Here is a 17,859-nt window from a genome sequence, read left to right as displayed (position 1 = left end):
TCTAAGATGTTCATTCGCACTTCAATATGATGGATGTGATGATCCGTGACACTCATCACCATTCTCAACCTATGAATGCGTGCCTGACAACCACTTTCATTCTACCTTCGATTGAATGAGTATCTCTTGGATTCCTTAATCAGAATCTTCGTGGTATAAGCTAGAATCCATTGGCAGCATTCTTGAGAATCCGGAAAGTCTAAACCTTGTCTGTGGTATTCTGAGTAGGATTCACGGATTGAATGACTGTGACGAGCTTCAAAGTCACAAGGGTTGGGCGTAGTGACAGACGCAAAAGGATCAATGGATCCTATTCCAGCATGAGTGAGAACCGACAGATGATTAGCCGTGCAGTGACAGCGCACCTGGATCATTTTCACTGAGAGGACGGATGGTAGCCATTGACAACGGTGATCCACCAACACACAGCTTGCCATAGGAGGAACCTTGCGTGCGTGAAGAAGAAAACAGGGGGAAGCAGAGATTCAGAAGACAAAGCATCTCCAAAACTCCAACATATTCTCCATTACTACATAACAAGTATTTATTTCATGCTCTTTTATTTTTTGCAATTCAAACTAATAATCATAATTAATCTCCTGACTAAGATTTACAAGGTAACCATAGATTGCTTCAAGCCAACAATCTCCGTGGGATCGACCCTTACTCACATAAGGTATTACTTGGACTACCCAGTGCACTTGCTGGTTAGTTGTGCAGAGTTGTGAAAAGTGTGAATCATAATTTCGTGCACCAAAAAGAAAATGAAAATTCAAATTCCCAAATTCCCAAATGAAAATTCAAAAGTAAAAACTAAAAATGAGCTAAAGGTCCTTTACAAATTAAATTAACTCCTATTTATACACTTTCTATTTTGGTCTTCAAAGTTTGGAGTGGGCCTTTTGGTTTTTGAATTTGAAGAAAGATGGGTTCAGTTGGCTTTGGTTCAATTTGGGTCAAGGTGTGTGGGAACCTTCCAGGGAAGCGTTCTGTTTGGTGTAGTGAACGCTACGTTGCATCGTTGTGGCTCCCCTTGTGTGCATTGCTCCTTGCCCATAGCTCCTTGTTCATAGTGTTCACTCTTTGAACGCTACGTTCAAATTGTGAATGCTACACTTTATTGCTTGCTTTCCTTGGCTTGGAGGCACAAAAAAGTTGGCAAAAGGGAGCGCTACGCTTAAATTTTTTAGCGCTACTCCTGCTTGGCTTAGCAAATTTGGTGCGCATGGGGTAGCTCCAGGGTAGCGCTCCATTTGCAACTTTGAGCGCTCCTTGTGTTGCTTGGTTTTGTGCCTTGCTTCCCTTGAATGAGAGGCACGAAAAAGTGAAGGATAGTGAACGTAGCGTTCACTCCTTTGAATGCTAGCCAAAGACCTTTGCTTCCAAGCCAAGGTCCACGAAAAAGTGGCAAGAAGGGAGCGTGGCATTCTAATTTCCAAATGTTACCCCTTTGTTTTGCTTTGTGCGCGCCTAGCCTTGCTTGGTTAGCTCTTGATGTGCATGCTTCTTGGAGCGCTACGTTCAATGTTTTGAATGCTGGCCTTGCTCCCTTGGTTGAGCGCCACGCTTTATTTTCATGGGCCATGCTTTTTAAAGCGTGGCCTAAGGTCCAAAGCGTGCTCAAACTTCAAAAGTGTGCTAAAATTTCCTCTTTCCACCATTTCTTCACCTAGAAGCAACTAAACAACTAATCAAAGTCCCACCAAAATCACTAGATCTTTGCATCATTTATAAAATCAATTGATTCTAGCATAAAACCTATGATTTTGTGTAAAATAAATGATGTTTGATTGATTCAAGATAATCATGAAAATCCACTCCAATTACTTACTTATGGTGCAAGAAAGTGCATAAAACCTAATGAAACTTAAGGAAAAATGCTTGTAAAACTAGCATAAGATGACTTGTCATCAATACCAAGTTCAATTCATAAGTTAATTTGGTCAACATTTCCATTTTATTTTGGTTCGCTCTTATGTGTATTGCTGATTGACAGAACCAAAGGACTATTTGACGGATTTTTGTGTCAAATAGAACCTTGGTTAGCTACGTCAATACGAACCTTGTTTTTGTTTTCAGCATTTCAGGTTTAAGTCAAATGCTTTATGACTTCTTGGTTCAAGTTTAATTTTTAAATTTACTTAACCAATGAAGTTGTTTCCATTATTTCACCATTTGATTTAAACTTGTCTTTTCTTGATGGAGGTTCTTACATTGTAATAATTGGTGCTTTCCACTGGTGTGGACCTTTTAAATTGAAATTGCTTTCAACCATCTTTTGGTTACACCATGTGCTAATCCTAATTCCTTCAACACCAATTTTTACAATTTTAGTGACCATAGACATTGATGATGACTTGCTCTTCTATTCTATGTCTCTATACATTTCATATTTCATCATCAATGACTTGCATCATCCTCATAAATGTGAGTGTGCTTGTTTTCTATATTTTCTGAATTTCTCTTGATTAAGCCAATAACTGTCATACCACTAATCTTTGACCTAGTTTTCTGATTTCTAACTTGTTTAACCTTCTGATTCTACTCTTTAGTTTTCACTTTAACCCTTTCACATTCTTTTGGGTATGACAATTGTTGTTGCTTAACAAACAAGCACTTTGCTAGTATTACATGAATTCTTGGTTTGTGTCTGTACTTGATATCTGAATTCTGTTTTCTTGCATTCCAAGAGTTCTTTTCTTTAACTCACTTCATGAATCACTACAACAAAAAAGGCATATGGCCATGCTTTTTTTTTTCACGCTTTAAAAGCGTGGCCAAAAGTGGTCAATGGCCACGCTTTTGTGAGGGTGGCAATTTAATAGAGATTCGGCCACGTTTTTTCTCACCACACTTCAAAAACGTGGTGAAAAGGGTCAACGGCCACGCTTTTGGAAGGGTGGCAATTGATTAGAGATAGGCCACTTTTTTTTGCCACGCTTCAAAAGCGTGGCCATAGAGGAAAACAAGGACGTTTCAAAAGCGTGGCAATAGGGTTTCATTACGGACACTGTTATGAAGCGTGGCCATATCCTGGCACTCTTTTGGCATGCTTTTGAAGCATGGCCAAAAAGTTTTTTGAAAAATAAAACCCTAATAAGCCCAAAGAAAGCTTCAAGACTACTCTCTCACTCTCAACTCGATCTTATGCTGTCACTCTCAACTCCCATCCCTCAACCCTGGAAGAGCTCATATCCCCGCCGTCACCAGCACCGTCCTCGCTGCGCCATTAGCCTCCCCTATGCCTCGTCTCTTCCTCGTCACTAGGGTCGCCCTCCTCATTGATCTCCTCTGCATCGTCAGTGTCGTCTTCTCTGCTCTCCTTCCTTGTAGTTTTGTCTTCCTTGCCACCATGCCTTCCTTGTAGCTTTTCTGGAAACAACAAAAAAAAGTAGTAAGGAGTACCAAAAAGGGAGGCAGATCGAAGAACATTGACAGGTTCAAACTTGAAAGGAGTTGGATCCAAAACCCAAGCACCCCCCAAAACCCAAGAAGCAACCCTAAGCATCGCACTAACCACGCTCTCTCTTTCTCTCTCTGCTCCTAATGCTAACTGCAATGTAAGTCTCCTCAATAAGATCTGTTCTCTTTGTACTTGATTCCTCCCATGGATCTGATCCTATGTTAGTTTGTTGTTTTCTTATTTATTGACCTGCATTTAGGGTTGACGACGAACCCGTTGATCAAAAGAGATATCTCAAAGACTCTTGCAAACCAAAGTGTGTCAAACCATTACTTGAATATCAGGTATGGATTCCTTTATTTTTGTTGCTTTTTCTACAAGATGGCTTCTGGAATTGCAGAATAGATAGATTCAAAGATTTAGGACAAAATGGTAAAACAGTACTAGGAAATAAAATGCTTATATTTTATACCTTAGGTTCTGCCTTCTTATATGGATGATGTGAGTTGGTTATAATTTTTTACTGAACCATATAATCAAGAAACAAACAAGAGATGCTACCATTCTTTCATTCTGTTCTTCAATTGCCTTCCTCTAAGTTCACTTTTTTCTTATTTTTTCTTCCTTTTTTAATATAATTTTACATAGTATTGCGGTTTGTTCATGTAAAAATGTAGTGGAACTGACGAGAATGCCGTGAGGGCTTGTTCTGAGCTCATATTTGCTCCTATTGATGAAATGTTCTCAGATGATGCTCCATTGTTGCCTTCCAGTTTCTGCATTATCCTGTTGGATTCAAAACCAGTTGACTTCTATTTATATTTGGTCCTTTTTAATGTTAAATCTCTTGATATTGCATTTGAATAGAGAAAAAAGTACTGTGCAAATAATAAAGGAGCTACTGAAACTGATGCGCATGTATGACACACTATAATCATGTTGATATCATTGTTTTCCAGGGTGATAAAAAGGATTCAGTGACAGCAAGTCAAACCCAGGATTTGACATCTGGTTTTGAAGTTGGCCCAACAACAAAGGGTGCACGCAATGCGGTATCATGTCATAGTGCTCGGTCGGTGTTGACTATTGCCTTCCAATTTCCTTTTTACAGTAGTCTACAGGATAATGTTGCTGTCATGGCATGCCAGTACATCTGTAGTGTGATTTCCTCTGTGTAGAGGGTTGCCATGGCAGTTTCTCCATCTGGTATAAACCAGGCAGTTATCTCAAAACTCTCTCCTGGTTCTTCAGAGGCTCTTACACTAGCCAGCTGGATCTGCTGCAGTTATAGGCAAGTCTACATCTGTTGTATTGTGTTCAAGCTTTATTGTTAAATTTTCATTCTTGCTGAGATCTGATTCTCTCATTGGTGAGTCAGTGCTTAAACATTTGTGGCATCATCAGGATGCCATTTTGTAGTGTGTGAAAAAAGAGTACTACCAAGCTAACACAAACCCAGAATTATATACGTATAGTTCAAAGACTCAATTTATATTATCTCCATGAATTAAGGGCCGTTGTAAAACACTTAGATATTGCCATCATGAATTGTTATGTTTGCACTTACTCATGATTCTAGCAATATTCAACTTCCTCACTACTTAAATAACCCAGAATTCTAAGGTGCCTAAGAAAAAAAAGAATGTAGCAATGGATTAGTTCCATCATCTTCTAGCTATGACATGAAGTACTTGCCTAGCCAGTAGCCAACGCGGACATTACTTAAATGCTTAGCACCACTGAAATAAAAGTAGGAGAAAAAAATTTATTAGGTGAGTGAAAAAGGAGTGATGTAACAGGAATCACATGATGTGTTCAATTTTACAAACGGTAATAATCTTCATGTGTTTTGAAATCTGAATACAGATTAAAAATCACAACTGGTTATCAACATTATGGAAAATACCAATGGTGAATGGATGTTCCAGCTAGCTATGTTAGTTTTATTTTCTAATTTAGTACAGCTGGTTGAATGATTGTGTTTAGTTTGACATTCAATAAAGCATGAATGTCAAAGTTTGAATATTTGTTGTAGATTGGAATCTTTTGCATGGCTTCTGGTTCTATCATTCCACTGCTCCTATTTTCGAAGGTCTCTTGCTATCAAAGATCTTCCAAGTACTTCTCTTCCTCCTTCTTGTCCTAATAATAATAAGCCTAATAGAAAAAGCCAAATCCTAACATGTGTTAATTTTTAAATAAAAGGTGTTGAGGTAGATAAAGCATATGAAGTGACATGGTTAGAGGAGACTCAACCGCCGGAGAACTTGATGGTTAAGAGAGAGCAGTACATAGGCCCTACTGTAAGAAGATGTTCATGGTGGAGATAAATATAACTATTTCGTAAAAAATTAATTTTTTATATTTTATTTATTATTATTCTTTTTTGCACTGCTATGTGTTTGATTTGAATAGAGCTTGTAATCATTTGCACTGTTATTTGAACTCGAGATTTATCTTGTATTTGAATATTAGTTTCTTAATGTATAAAATAATTATAGCAAAAATTATGTCACTAATTACTATTTGATTTGTCTTGTAATAAAAATTATATACCATATTTATAGGTTTGCTAACAAAAAAGGACTGAAAATTTATATTATGTTGTGATGAAGGTAAAGTTAGAAAACGAATTTTTTTTTAATTTGATAAGGCTATTGCCACGCTTTTAAAGTGTGGCCGTATCTTTTGCAATGGTCACGCTTTTAAGCATAGCAATCTGTAAAAAGCGTGGCAAAAAAAAGCGTGGTGACAAGTCACCAAAAGCGTGGTGATAGAGCAACCGCCACGCTTGCAGCCGTTACCCTTTCAAAAGCGTGGCGATAGCTCAAAAAGCGTGGCAAAAAGCTATCGCCACACTTTTTTCAGCTTTTTGCCACGCTTTAAAAGCGTGGCAATAGAGCTGTTTTCTTGTAGTGAATCTCAATATCCTTTTGTTACATGTTTTCTGTCTGTTGCTTGATTCCTTGCTTTACACTCTTATGCTTTGCCTAATTGTTTATATCCTGTGATTTCTGTTTTTTCAAGATGTCTGACAGAGGAAAAGGAAAAGCAAAGGTTACCTCTCGAAAAAGGAAGAAATCTCAGTCTTCCATTGCTTCTGCAATCTCCAACTATGCTAGGATAATTCTCTCTAACAAGGAGAAAGCATATCAGTTATTGCCCCCTACCGACGCGGACAGGTTCCATAATTTGTACTGTGAGCTCCACTTTCCACTCTTCCAGCAGAGACATCACAACTTGGAGAAGAAGCTGGCTATTCCCGCTGATTTGAGGCAATCTTCTGAGCTTCGAATTGAAGTGATGGGCGGGGTGAACGAGTCATGGGTTTGTGAGTTTTATTGCAATTTCTTTCGACTAACCCTTGACTCGGTTCACTTGAGAGGTGGACAGATTCTGATGACAGAGGTTGATATTGAGCAGGCACTCCACTGTCAGCCCAAGGTCAGTGATAAAGATGCTTTTCAGAGGGCTGAGGAGGAGATGCACTGCCTTACTTATGATTATGATGCACTAATGAGTGTAATTGCACAGCCAGACGCCCCTTGGGAGATGGATGCCAACAAAGTGAAATCCAAGAGGATGATGTTTGACTATCTGATGAAGGAGGCTGGTACGCGAAATTGTTACTCAGGTTGTGAATTATTGTTCGAAATTGATTCCCTGGTGATGGCACCAAAAACGGATGCACAGAACCATGGTCTAAACATATCTTCACAACTTCGCATAACTAACCAGCAAGTGCACTGGGTCGTCCAAGTAATAAACCTAACGTGAGTAAGGGTCGATCCTACGGAGATTGTTTGTATGAAGCAAGCTATGGTCACCTTGTAAATCTCAGTCAGGCGGATATAAAATAGTTATGGAGTTTTCGAAATTAATACTAAAATAAGGATAGAAATACGTATGTAAATCATTGGTGAGAATTTCATATAAGCGTATGGAGATGCATTCATTCCTCTGAACCTCTGCTTTCCTGCTGTCTTCATCCAATCAGTCTTACTCCTTTCTATGGCTGGCTTTGTGTAAGGATGTTACCGGTGCCAATGGCTACTTTCAATCCTATCGGAAAAATGGTCCAAATGCTCTGTCACAGCACGGCTAATCGTCTGGAGGCATCACCCTTGTCGTTGGTTGCATCCTATTCCTCTCTGTGAAAATGGTCCGATGCGCTGTCACTGCATGGCTAATCATCTTGGAGGTTCTCGATCATACTGGAATAGAATTTACTATCCTTTTGCGTCTGTCACTACGCCCAGCACTCGCGAGTTTGGAGTTCGTCACAGTCATTCAATCCCAGAGTCCTACTCGGAATACCACGGACAAGGTTTAGACTTTCCGGACTCTCATGAATGCCGCCATCAATCTAGCTTATACCACGAAGATTCTGATTAAGAGATCTAAGAGATACTCATTCAATCTAATGTAGAACGGAAGTGGTTGTCAGGCACGTGTTCATAGGGAATGATGATGATTGTCACGTTCATGACATTCAGGTTGAAGTGCAAATGAATATCTTAGAAACTGAATAAGTTGAATTGAATAGAAAATAGTAGTACTTTGCATTAATTCTTGAGGAACAGCAGAGCTCCACACCTTAATCTATGGAGTGCAGAAACTCTACCGTTGAAAATACATAAGTGATAATGGAGTTCATTGGTCTCGGCCCCAGAGGGGAACCGGAGTAACCAAGACTTGATCACAGGATCAAAAATACAATCCAGGATGTCTAACACAATAGTAAAAGGTCCTATTTATAATAAACTAGCTACTAGGGTTTACAAAAGTAAGTAATTGATGCATAAATCCACTTCCGGGCCCACTTGGTGTGTGCTTGGGCTGAGCTTAAAGTCTACACGTGGAGAGGTCATTCTTGGAGTTGAACGCCAGCTTTTGTGCCAGTTTGGGCGTTGAACTCCACTTTGCAACTTGTTTCTGGCGCTGGACGCCAGAATTGGGCAGAGAGCTAGCGTTGAACGCCAGTTTGCGTCATCTAAACTTGGGCAAAGTATGGACTATTATATATTTCTGGAAAGCCCTGGATGTCTACTTTCCAATGCAATTGGAAGCGAGCCATTTTGAGTTCTGTAGCTCCAGAAAATCCATTTTGAGTGCAGGGAGGTCAGAATCCAACAGCATCAGCAGTCCTTCTTCAACCTCTGAATCTGAGTTTTGCTCAAGTCCCTCAATTTCAGCCAGAAAATACCTGAAATCACAGAAAAACACACAAACTCATAGTAAAGACCAGAAATGTGAATTTAACATAAAAACTAATGAAAACATCCCTAAAAGTAACTAGATTCTACTAAAAACATACTAAAAACAATGCCAAAAAGCATATAAATTATTCGCTCATCACAACACCAAACTTAAATTGTTGCTTGTCCCCCAGCAACTGAAAATCAAATAGGATAAAAAGAAGAGAATATACTATAAATTCCAAACTATCAATGAAACATAGCTCCAATCAGATGAGCGGGACTTGTAGTTTTTTTGCCTCTTGAATAGTTTTGGCATCTCACTTTATCCATTGAAGTTCAGAATGATTGGCTTCTATAGGAACTCAGAGTTTAGATAGTGTTATTGACTCTCCTAGTTCAGTATGATGATTCTTGAACACAGCTATTTTATGAGTCTTGGCCGTGGCCCTAAGCACTTTGTTTTCCAGTATTACCACCGGATACATAAATGCCACAGACACATAATTGGGTGAACCTTTTCAGATTGTGACTCAGCTTTGCTAAAGTCCCCAATTAGAGGTGTCCAGGGTTCTTAAGCACACTCTTTTTTTGCTTTGGACCTTGACTTTAACCGCTCAGTCTCAAGTTCTCACTTGACACCAACACGCCACAAGCACATGGTTAGGGACAGCTCGGTTTAGCCGCTTAGACCAGGATTTTATTCCTTTAGGCCCTCCTATCCACTGATGCTCAAAGCCTTGGGATCCTTTTTATTTGCCCTTACCTTTTGGTTTTAAGGGTTATTGGCTTTTTGCTCTTGCCTCTTGGTTTTAAGAGCTTTTGGCTTTTTCTACTTGCTTTTTCTCTTTCTTTCTATTTCTTTTTCGCCCTTTTTTTTTCTCTGCAAGCTTTGTTCTTTGCTGCTTTTGCTTGCTTCAAGAATCATTTTTATGATTTTTCAGATTATCAAATAACATGTTTCCTAGTCATCATTCTTTCAAGAGCCAACATATTTAACATTCTTAAACAACAACTTCAAAAGACATATGCACTGTTCAAGCATACATTCAGAAAACAAGAAGCATTGTCACCACATCAATATAATTAAACTAAGTTCAAGGATAAATTCAAAACTCATGTACTTCTTGTTCTTTTGAATTAAAACATTTTTCATTTAAGAGAGGTGATGGATTCATAGGACATTCATAACTTTAAGTCAAAGTTACTAACTACTAATGATCATGTAATGAAGACACAAACATAGATAAGCACTTAACATAGAGAAAACGAAAAACAGAGAAAGTAAGAACAAGGAATGAGTCCACTTTAGTGATGGTGGCATTTCCTTCTTGAGGAACCAATGATGTCCTTGAGCTCTTCTATGTCTCTTCCTTGTCTTTGTTGCTCCTCCCTCATTGCTTTTTGATCTTCTCTTATTTCATGAAGGATGATGGAGTGCTCTTGATGTTCCACCCTTAGTTGTCCCATGTTGGAACTTAATTCTCCTAGGGAAGTGTTGATTTGCTCCCAATAGTTTTGTGAAGGAAAATGCATATGAGGCATCTCCGGGATCTCATGGTGATGAGCTTCCTGCGCCTCTTGAGCTCCATGAATGGGCTCTCTTGCTTGCTCCATCTTTTTCTTAGTGATGGGCTTCTCTTCCTCAATGTGAATGTCTCCTTCTATGGAAGCTCCAGCTGAGTAACATAGATGGCAGATAAGATGAGGAAAAGCTAGCCTTGCTCCAGGAGAGGGCTTTTCGGCTATTTTGTAGAGTTCAAGGGAGATGACTTCATGAACCTTTACTTCTCATGCAATCATGATGCTATGGATCATGATGGCCCGATCCACAGTAACTTCAGATCGGTAGCTAGTGGGGATGATGGAGCGTTGGATGAACTCCAACCATCCTCTAGCCACAGGCTTGAGGTCCAATCTTCTTAGTTGAACCGGCTTGCCTTTGGAGTCAATCTTCCATTGAGCTCCTTCCACACATATGTCCATGAGGACTTGGTCCAACCTTTGATTAAAGTTGACCCTTCTAGTGTAGGGGCGTTCATCTCCTTGCATCATAGGCAAGTTAAACGCCAACCTCACATTTTCCGGACTAAAATCTAAGTATTTCCCCCGTACCATTGTAACATAGTTCTTTGGATCCAGGTTCTTACTTTGATCATGGTTCTTGGTGATCCATGCATTGGCATAGAACTCTTGAACCATTAGGATGCCGACTTGTTGGATGGGGTTTGTTAGAACTTCCCAACCTCTTCTTTGAATTTCATGTCGGATCTCCGGATACTCATTTCTTTTGAGTTTGAAAGGGACCTCGGAGATCACCTTCTTCTTGGCCACAACATCATAGAAGTGGTCTTGATGAGCTTTGGAGATGAATCTTTTCATCTCCCATGACTCGGAGGTGGAAGTTTTTGTCCTCTCTTTCCCTTTTCTAGAGGATTCTCCGGTCTTAGGTGCCATCAATGGTAATGGAAAAACAAAAAGCTTATGCTTTTACCACACCAAACTTAGAATATTGGTCGCCCTCGAGCAAGAAAATAAAGAATTAGATGAAGAAGAAGAAGAAAAGATGGAGAAGAGGGGGGAGGTGTGTTTCGGCCAAGAAGAGAAAAGAGGGTTGTGTTGTGTGAAAATGAGGAAGAATGGAAGGCTTTATATAGGGAAGGGAGGGGGGGTTAAGTTTCGGCCATATGGGTGGGTTTGGATGGGAAATTGATTTGAATTTTGAAGGTAGGTAGAGTTTATTAGGTAGGTTTATGGGGAAGAGTGGGTGGATGTGAGTGGTGAAGGGTTAATAGGGAAGAGAGATGGAGGTGATAGGTGAAGGATTTTGGGGAAGAGTGTTTATTGGGAATAGAGGATGATTGAGAAGAGAGAAGAGAGTGAGTGGAGGTAGGTGGGGATCCTGTGGGGTCCACAGATCCTGAGATGATCCTGTGGGGTCCACAGATCCTGAGATGATCCTGTGGGATCCACAGATCCTGAGGTGTTCAAGGATTTACAACCTTGCACCAAATTTAGCATGTAAAATGCCCTTGCACACAACTCTGGGCGTTCAGCGCCAGGTTGGTGCCTATTTTGGGCGTTCAACGCCCATTTGTTGCCCATTTCTGGCGTTGAACGCCAGAACCATGCTTGTTCTGGGCGTTCAGTGCCAGCTCTTCTCCAGGGTGCAATTCTGGCGTTCAGCGCCCAGATGCTGCCCATTTTGGGCGTTCAGTGCCCAGATACTGCCCATTTTGGGCGTTCAGCGCCAAAACCATGCTCTGTTCTGGCGTTGAACGCCAGACAGGTGCTTCCTCCAGGGTGTGATTTTTCTTCCGCTGTTTTTGATTCTGTTTCTAAATTTTTCGTTTATTTTGTGAATCAACATGATCATGAACCTAAGAAAACATGAAAAACAAAAATAAAATTAGATAAATAAACATTGAGTTGCCTCCCAACAAGCGCTTCTCTAATGTCAATAGCTTGACAGTGGGCTCTCATGGAGCCTCACAGATGTGCAGAGCTTTGTTGAGACCTCCCAACACCAAACTTAGAGTTTGGATATGGGGGTTTGACACCAAACTTAGAGTTTTGTTGTGGCCTCCCAACACCAAACTTAGAGTTTGACTGTGGGGGCTTTGGTTGACTCTGCTTTGAGAGAAGCTTTTTCTGCTTCCTCTCCATGGATGCAGAGAGAGATCCTTGAGTTGTAAACACAAGGTTGTCCTTTTTAATTGAAGGATCAATTCTCCTTTGTCCACATCAATCACAGCTCTTGCTGTGGCTAGGAAAGGTCTTCCTAGGATGATGGATTCATCCTCTTCCTTTCCAGTATCCAGGACTATAAAATCAGCAGGGATGTAAAGGCCTTCAACCTTTACTAACACGTCCTCTACTTGTCCATAAGCCTATTTTCTTGAATTTTCTGCCATCTCTAATGAGATTTTAGCAGCTTGCACCCCATAGATTCCCAGTTTCTCTATTACAGAGAGGGGCATGAGGTTTATTCCTGAACTAAGGTCACACAGAGCCTTAAAGATCATGGTGCCTATGGTACAAGGTATTATGAACTTTCCAGGATGTTGTCTCTTCTGAGGCAATGTCAGTTGATCCAGATCACTTAGTTCATTGGTGAACAAGGGAGGTTCATCTTCCCAAGTTTCAATACCAAATAATTTGGCATTTAGCTTCATGATTGCACCAAGGAACTTGGCAGCTTGCTCTTCAGTAACATCCTCATTCTCTTCAGAAGAGGAATACTCATCAGAGCTCATGAATGGCATAAGTAGGTTCAATGGAATCTCTATGGTCTCTAGATGAGTCTCAGATTCCTTAGGTTCCTCAGAGGGAAGCTCCTTATTAATCACTGGACGTCCCAGGAGGTCTTCCTCCTTGGGATTCACGTCCTTCTCCTCTCTTGTGGGTTCGGCCATGGTAATTAATTCAATGGCCTTGCACTCTCCTTTTGGATTCTCTTCTGTATTGCTTAGGAGAGTACTAGGAGGGATTTCAGTGATCTTGTTACTCAGCTGGCCCACTTGTGCTTCCAAATTTCTAATGGAAGACCTTGTTTCATTCATGAAACTCTCAGTGGCCTTAGATAGATCAGAGACTAAATTTGCTAAGCTAGATGGATTCTGCTCAGAATTCTCTATCTGTTGCTGAGTGGATGATGGAAAAGGCTTGCTATTGCTAAACCTGTTTCTTCCACCATTATTAAAGCCTTGTTGAGGCTTTTGATCCTTCCATGAGAGATTTGGGTAATTTCTCCATGATGGATTGTAGGTGTTTCCATATGGTTCACCCATGTATTTTAACTCTGCTATTGCAGGGTTCTCAGGATCATAAGCTTCTTCCTCCGAAGATGCCTCTTGAGTACTGTTGGATGCAGCTTGCATTCCATTCAGACTCTGAGAAATCATATTGACTTGCTGAGTCAATATTTTATTCTGAGCCAATATGGCATTCAGAGTATCAATTTCAAGAACTCCCTTCTTCATAGGCGTCCCATTACTCACAGGATTCCTCTCAGAAGTGTACATAAACTGGTTATTAGCAACCATGTCAATGAGTTCTTGAGCTTCTGCAGGCATTTCCTTTAGGTGAATGGATCCACCTGCAGAAGTATCCAATGACATCTTTGATAGCTCAGATAAACCATCATAGAATATATCCAGGATGGTCCATTCTGAAAGCATATCAGAATGACACTTTTTGGTCAGCTGCTTGTATCTTTCCCAAGCTTCATAGAGGGATTCACCTTCTTTCTGTCTGAAGGTTTGAACATCAGCTCTAAGCTTGCTCAGCTTTTGAAGAGGAAAGAACTTGGCTAAGAAAGCCGTGACCAGCTTATCCCAAGAGTTCAGGCTGTCTTTGGGTTGAGAGTCCAACCATATTCTAGCTCTGTCTCTTACAGCAAAAGGGAAAAGCATGAGCCTGTAGACTTCAGGATCTACTCCATTAGTCTTAACAGTATCACAGATCTGCAAGAATTCAGTTAAGAACTGAAAAGGATCTTCAGATGGAAGTCCATGAAACTTGCAGTTCTGCTGCATCAAAGAAACTAGCTGAGGTTTCAGCTCAAAATAGTTTGCTCCAATGGTAGGAATGGAGATGCTTCTTCCATATAAATTGGAATTAGGTGCAGTAAAGTCACCAAGCATTCTCCTTGCATTATTGTTGTTGGGTTCGGCTGCCATCTCCTTTACTTGTTCGAAATTTTCAATAAGGTTGTCTCTGGATTGTTGTAATTTAGCTTCTCTTAGTTTTCTCAACAAGAATGCCTTTTTCTTTGTCCCTGCTCATAAGAAAGAGAAGAGAAAAAGAAAAGAAGAGGAATCCTCTATGTCACAGTAAAGAGGTTCCTTATTATTAGTAGAAGAAGAAAAGGAATAGGGGTGAAGAAGAATGAAGAATCCAAACACAAAGGTGATGATAGGAGCAAAGATGTGAGATGAAGAGAAGTGTTAGTAGATGAATAAATAAATAGAAGGGGATGAGAGGAGGAGAGAATTTTTGAAAATAATTTTTGAAAAAGAGTTAGTGATTTTCGAAAATAGTTTTTGAAAACGGTTAGTAGTTTTTCGAAAATTCAAATAAAAATAAAATAATTAGTCTAATTAAAAAGAAATTTTGAAAAAGAGGGAAGATTTTTTTCGAAAATTAGAGAGAGAGAGAGTTAGTTAGGTAGTTTTGAAAAAGGTAAGAAACAAACAAAAAGTTAGTTAGTTAGTTGAAACAAATTTTGAAAAAGATAAGAAGTTAGGAAGTTAGAAAAGATATTTTGCAATCACTTTTTTGAAAAAGGTAAGATAAGAAGATATTTTTGAAAAGATATGATAGAAATTAGTTTTTGAAAAAGATTTGATTTTTTAAAATCTCAATTAATGACTTGATTCACAAGAAATCACAAGATATGATTCTAGAACTTAAAGTTTGAATCTTTCTTAACAAGTAAGTAACAAACTTGAAATTTTTGAATCAAAACATTAATTGATGATGTTATTTTTGAAAATATGATGTAAAATTAAGAAAAAGATTTTTGAAAAATATTTTTGAAATTTTCGAAAATAACTAAAAAAAAATTGAAAAAAGATTTGATTTTTGAAAAAGATTTTGAAAAAGATGAGATTTTTAAATTGAAATTTGATTTGACTCATAATAACAACTAGATTTTTAAAAATTTTTGAAAAAGTCAAATCTAATTTTCGAAATTTTAAGAGAGAAAAAGGGAAAGATATTTTTTTTTATTTTTGAATTTTTATGATGAGAGAGAAAAACAAGAAAAATGATGCAATGCATGAAAGTTATGGATCAAAACAATGAATGCATGCAAGAATGCTATGAATGTCAAGATGAACACCAAGAACACTATGAAGATCATGATGAACATCAAGAACACATTTTTGAAAAATTTTTTAATGCAAAGAAAACATGCAAGACACCAAACTTAGAATTCTTTAATGCTTAGACATAAAGAATTCAGGAATGCATATGAAAAACAAGAAAAGACACAAAACATGAAAATGCAAAGATCAAACAAGAAGACTTACCAAGAACAACTTGAAGATCATGAAGAACACTATGAATGCATGAATTTTCGAAAAATGCAAAATGGATATGCAATTGACACCAAACTTATAACATGACACATGACTCAAACAAGAAACATGAAAAATATTTTTGATTTTTATGATTTTATGATTTTTTTTTGTATTTTTTCGAAAATTATTTGAAAAGCAAAAATAAGGGTTCCAAAATTTTTAATATGAATTCCAGGAATCTAGCATTCTTAGTCTAAAGCTCCAATCTGAGGGTTAGGCATGGCTTAATAGCCAGCCAAGCTTTAGCATATAACATCAGAGAATATACTGCTCATTACTTATCAAAGTAACTTGCCTCTATGCTGATGGTTTGGAAGCCTCAGTCCAAAAGAATTTAGACATGGCTTTATAGCTAGTCAGGATTCAACATGCTTCATGAAACACTAGAATTCATTCTTATAAATTTTGAAGAAAAATATATTTTTGAAAACATTTTTATTTTAAAAAGTTTTTTTTTTCGAAAAAAAAGGAGAAATTTTTGAAAGATTTTTTTGAAAAATTTTTGAAAAATTTTTGAAAAGAAAACGAAAAGAAAGTTACCCAATCTGAGAAACAAGATGAACCGTCAGTTGTCCAAACTCGAACAATCCCCGGCAACGGCGCCAAAAACTTGGTATGCGAAATTGTTACTCAGGTTGTGAATTATTGTTCGAAATTGATTCCCTGGCGATGGCACCAAAAACGGATGCACAGAACCATGGTCTAAACATATCTTCACAACTTCGCATAACTAACCAGCAAGTGCACTGGGTCGTCCAAGTAATAAACCTTACGTGAGTAAGGGTCGATTCCACGGAGATTGTTGGTATGAAGCAAGCTATGGTCACCTTGTAAATCTCAGTCAGGCGGATATAAAATAGCTATCGAGTTTTCGAAATTAATACTAAAATAAGGATAGAAATACGTATGTAAATCATTAGTGAAAATTTCAGATATGCGTATGGAGATGCATTCATTCCTCTGAACCTCTGCTTTCCTGCTGTCTTCATCTAATCAGTCTTACTCCTTTCTATGGCTGGCTTTGTGTAAGGATGTCACCGGTGCCAATGGCTACTTTCAATCCTCTCGAGAAAATGGTCCAAATGCTCTGTCACAACACGGCTAATCGTCTGGAGGCATCACCCTTATCGTTGGTTGCATCCTATTCCTCTCTGTGAAAATGGTCCGATGCGCTGTCACTGCATGGCTAATCATCATGGAGGTTCTCGATCATACTGGAATAGAATTTACTACCCTTTTGCGTCTGTCACTACGCCCAGCACTCGCGAGTTTGGAGTTCGTCACAGTCATTCAATCCCAGAGTCCTACTCGGAATACCACGGACAAGGTTTAGACTTTCCGGACTCTCATGAATGCCGCCATCAATCTAGCTTATACCACGAAGATTCTGATTAAGAGATCTAAGAGATACTCATTCAATCTAATGTAGAACGGAAGTGGTTGTCAGGCACGCGTTCATAGGGAATGATGATGATTGTCACGTTCATCACATTCAGGTTGAAGTTTGAATGAATATCTTAGAAACTGAATAAGTTGAATTGAATAGAAAAGAGTAGTACTTTACATTAATTCTTGAGGAACAGCAGAGCTCCACACGTTAATCTATGGAGTGCAGAAACTCTACCATTGAAAATACATAAGTGATAATGGAGTTCATTGGTCTCGGCCCCAGAGGGGAACCAGAGTAACCAAGACTTGATCACAGGATCAAAAATACAATCCAGGATGTCTAATACAATAGTAAAAGGTCCTATTTATAATAAATTAGCTACTAGGGTTTACAAAAGTAAGTAATTGATGTATAAATCCACTTCTGGGGCCCACTTGGTGTGTGCTTGGGCTGAGCTTGAAGTCTACACGTGGAGAGGTCATTCTTGGAGTTGAACGCCAGCTTTTGTGCCAGTTTGGGCGTTGAACTCCACTTTGCAACTTGTTTCTGGCGCTGGACGCCAGAATTGGGCAGAGAGCTTGCGTTGAACGCCAGTTTGCATCGTCTAAACTTGAGCGAAGTATGGACTATTATATATTACTGGAAATCCCTGGATGTCTACTTTCCAATGCAATTGGAAGCGCACCATTTTGAGCTCTGTAGCTCCAGAAAATCCATTTTGAGTGCAGGGAGGTCAGAATCCAACAACATTAGCAGTCCTTCTTCAACCTCTGAATCTGATTT

At 39.0% G+C, this 17,859-nt stretch overlaps 1 non-coding gene across 1 annotated transcript; it reads left to right on the top strand.

The window, feature by feature from the left end:
• Nucleotides 1–13,775: 13,775 nt before the first annotated feature.
• LOC148567767 (small nucleolar RNA R71) lies at nucleotides 13,776–13,883 on the top strand. Its single transcript, XR_015882364.1, has one exon. It is a non-coding gene; the product is annotated as a small nucleolar RNA R71 (small nucleolar RNA).
• Nucleotides 13,884–17,859: the final 3,976 nt, after the last annotated feature.

This window comes from Arachis ipaensis, chromosome B4 (genome assembly GCF_059453495.1).
Source record: "Arachis ipaensis isolate K30076 ecotype BB chromosome B4, ASM5945349v1, whole genome shotgun sequence".
NCBI classification, from domain to species: Eukaryota; Viridiplantae; Streptophyta; class Magnoliopsida; order Fabales; family Fabaceae; genus Arachis; species Arachis ipaensis.
Note: the sequence above shows the minus strand (reverse complement) of the source record. Positions and strands in the feature narration are given on the sequence as shown.